Source organism: Thamnophis elegans, chromosome 11, assembly GCF_009769535.1.
Source record: "Thamnophis elegans isolate rThaEle1 chromosome 11, rThaEle1.pri, whole genome shotgun sequence".
In the NCBI taxonomy this organism is placed as follows: Eukaryota; Metazoa; Chordata; class Lepidosauria; order Squamata; family Colubridae; genus Thamnophis; species Thamnophis elegans.
In genome coordinates, this window is record NC_045551.1 from 56,131,960 (window position 1) to 56,136,278 (window position 4,319).

A 4,319-nucleotide genomic window follows, 5' to 3' on the forward strand; every position below is an offset into this window, starting at 1 on the left:
GGAAACCCGTGCATGGAGAAAAGTTTCCTTAGTACTTTGATTACTGCTTCTGCTGTGGTTGAAGTCATTAGGACTACCTCTAACCACTTTGAGTAAGCCTCCACTACTATGAGGAATGTTTGGCCATGTACCAGTCCAGCAAAATCAGTCTCCCTGTTGTTTCCAGCATCTTTCTCCCAGCTTGGAACTGAACCAGAGGTGGTATTCAGCCAGTTCTGACCAGTTCTGGAGAACCAGTGGCAGAAATTTTGAGTAGTTCATAGAACTGGCAAATAGGCTGGCCCTGCCCCTGCTGCCGCCCACCCTCCCAGCCAATCTTCTTTTGTTGCCCTGAAGAGGAGAATGGAGCTGGAAAGCAGGTTAGTGGGGTGGGGAGGGAATGGGGATTTTGCAGTACCCTTCCCCTGCCACGCCCACAAAGCCACACCACGCCCATAAAGCCACGCCCACAGAACCAATAGCAAACTTTTTTGAATCCCACAACTGAACTGAACCAGATGGATTTTCCATCCACCAATGTATAGTTACGTATCACATTTGATTTGAAATATGTTTCTAATTCATAGAGCTTTCTAATTGATCGTTGTTGTAGCTGTAATTCTTTTTCTCAAGTATATTTCAATTTGAGTAGCCACAGAAAGAAAAGGCATAAAAATCCTCAATGACAGATGGCCAGGGATTAGATCAAATTCTATAATAAATCACCGGGCCCGCTGATTTTGATGACTCTTGGTGAGCATGGCTGAATTTCAACCATCTGCTTCTGAGGGGATTCATTTTGGACTTGCTTGCCAAAAACAACTACATCCATCCCATGATTCTATCTTGGGATAGGAACAGGGGTGGGTTGCCATGGGTTCGCCCAGATTTGAGAGAACCCACAGCTAACGTTATGGCCGGCTTGGAGAACCTCCTAATCCCACCCCTGGCTGGCCATGCCCACCCCTCCCAGGAGTCTCCATGCAGCCTGTTTTTGATGTGAAGTAAGTGCAAGGCCCACCAGAGGGGGAGGCAAAAATGCCCCTCCCACCATGGTGCAGGAGGCCAACTAGGCCACGCCCACCATGACCACACCCACCCAGTAACTGGGCAGAGAATCCATTGCTGAAATTTTTGAAGCCCACCCCTGGATAGGAACATTATGCAGATTGCTGAAAAGTAGTGAAAGCCGTAGGCAAAATAAATCAAGGCAACAGATAAAGCTGCTGGAATGACCAGGAGAGATAAAATCAGAAATGAGACCTCGAGAGAAGGAATTGGCATAGGGCCAATCTTAAATTACATACAAAAACAGCAAATAAAATGATTTTCTCACCTCGAGAAGATGTTGTGGGATTTCATACCATGCAAGGCGTATACAAAAAGCGGAGAAGGTCAAAGAACATGAGGCAGATCGAGAAGAAGATGGGGAGACAACATCCAAGACACACCACAACAACATCAATTAACAATGGTAGAGGCTGCCAGAATAGCAAGAGGCAGAACTGTGTATCTTCCTCAACACCCAAAGCAGTAAAATAGGAGGAGGAGGGGGAGGGAGAGGGGGAGGAGGAGGAGGAGGTTTAGGTTTAGGTTTATTAGATTTATATGCCGCCCTTCTCCCAAGGACTCAGGGCAGCGTACAACATTAAAAGAAACACATAACACAAAAGTTAAAAAAAAATTAAATAGAATAACCCAAACAAACACAATAAGAATTGACAATAACATTTGTTTTAAAAAAAAATTCGAATTAAAATTAACAATGATCAATAATTTATTTTGTTTTGTTCAGGCCAGGCTGGCATGCTGGAAAAGCCAACTTTTTTGGGCGCTTCAAAAATTGTTCAAACCTACTCTGTGGGTGTGGCCTCCTTTGTGGGAGTGGCTTGCCACCCATGTGACCGGATGGGAGTGGCTTGCGGCCCATGTGACCGGATATGAAGATGCTGACGACACTTGTCAGAACCACCTTAAATTACCTCACACACAGCACTGGCATGCATAAGAATATGATGTAAACTTGTTTTTTAAAAGGCATCTTTGGTTTGCGTTAAAACAACTTCAACACACGCAATGTTCTGATTGCACCACAAACGCAGTAGTCATCCTTACCTTTCACAGAGGCCCTGAGATTTATAAATATGAGCATGATAGTGTAGAATAATCATATCCAAGGACCAGTGGTGGGTTTCAAAAAAATGTGGAACCTCTTCTGTAGGTGTGGCCTGCTTTCCAGGTCCACTGGTGGAACCTCTTCTAACCAGTTCGGTAGATTTGACGAACCGGTTCTACCGAATAGGTGCGAACTGGTAGGAACCCACCTCTGCACCCAACCCCACATTTCTTGGTGTCCCCGTTCCTCAAAAATCTGTTCCTTTATTTATTGTAAGTATGGTTGGTTTCAACAGAACATAATTGGGATCACTATTGGTATTAGTGGCCATCGAGACATTCAGATTCTGTTCAACTCTACGTGGAATAAGGACCAACCCCATCACAGACTCAACCTCCATTTATAATTCAGAGACAATTATCTCTGTGACAACATTGTTCAGAAGATTACTTTTTAAAAAAAGCATTGCTAATGTTCTACAGAATGTTACTATAATGAAGTCACCAGTAGGTTGCCCATTGGATTCTTACACATTTTTCACCTCTGTGCTTTTTAAAATCTTGCTGGCATGTCTTAGACATTTAAAATAATGATCCTGTTTCCTATGAACACACACTGTTAAATGTCTCCAACTGCTGTGCATTCTTCTCTCATTGTGATTTATATAGAAGTATCGTTCTCTTATTATACAACTTGCTTCTAACTCATTAAAACTCCCCAAATAAGGACAAACAATGTTGTTTGAGAATAAATTACCAGGATGAGCTACATGGCTGGATTGCGCTCACGGTTTTCCCAAAAACTATTAGCATATTTTCCTCTTCAGATATATAATCTTTCTTTGAACAAAGAATACAGACATTTCCCCATCTTTCCTGATGAGATAATAAACATTCACAGTCATTACAATTCTCTGCTGTAACAGATGGCATTTTAATAACTAGCAATTCTTCTTCTTTTAAAAGGTAGACTTTAAAAAAAAAGTGGAAGAGGAAAGGATTTACAAAAGGCCCAGTTGGTGGATATATTCTAATATTCAGGTTAGATCCAGAGAGGCTTAGCTACAATTCATATAAATAGCTACCTGCTAAAATGCCTTCATTTAAAACAAGCAAAAAAACCCACAAACGCCCCTACTGTGTATTTCTGCTTCTTACATTCAACCAGTTTAATTTTACTTAATTTAAGAGGAGGTGAGATTAGCATAATGAAAGGTAGTTGATCCCTTCCCCTAGCAGAAAGAATGTACCGTAACTTCAAGATTTACAGAGAAAGACTGCATTATTTCTCTATTATTCCTTTCCTTTTGGAAAAGGCTTGTCACTCATCTCTTTTAACATATGGCAAGTTCTTAGCTCTTTGGTAGTTGTGACTCTGTGTGTTTGTGAAAGAGAGAGAAAAGGAGAGACAGAGATGAAAGAGAGGCAGAGAATGAAAGAGAGAGACACAGAGACAGAGAATGAAAGAGAGAATTAGAGAAAGAATGAATGAGAAAGAAAGAATGAATGAGAGAGAGGGGGAATGAAGGAGAAAGAGGATGAGAGAGAATGAAAGAGAGAATGAGAGAGAATCTGAAAGAGACAGAATAAGAAAGAATGAAAGAGATAGAATTAGATGAGAAAAAACAATGAGAGAGAATGAAAGATAATGAAAGAGAATCTGAAAGAGAAAGAATGAGAAAGAGTGAGAGAATGATATAGAGAAAGAATGAAAATGATGAGAGAAAGAATGAAAGAGGAAGGAGAGATAGAATGAGAGAATGAAAGAGAATGAGTCTGAAAGAGAAAGAATGAGAGGTTGAATGAGATGAGAAAAACAACTCCTCCTCCTCCTCTTCTTATTCCCCTCCTCTTCCATCTTCATCATCTCCTCCTCCTCCTCTTCTTCCTCCTCTTCCTCCTCCCTTCAACAACTTGTTTCTCATTACAACATTCCTCTGCAACATTTGCACAGATTCATTTTCACTGCCATTTTCCAGCAAGTTTGAAAAGAAGGCCTCAGCTGAATAAAATAAAAAAACTGATAAATTTTACAGAAAGAGTCCGGAAGATGCTGTAGTTACAGAGCCGAATCATTTGGGGTGGGGGGAGTGGGAAAGGCTTGCTTGAAGGGAAGGTGGTCAAATCATTTAAATGCAAGAGATTACTGTGGTAATCTTGGGATGTCTTCCAGAGTTTGGAGGAATCTGCATCTCCTGCCTGCTTCAGTGCTCCAGGCTTTTGGG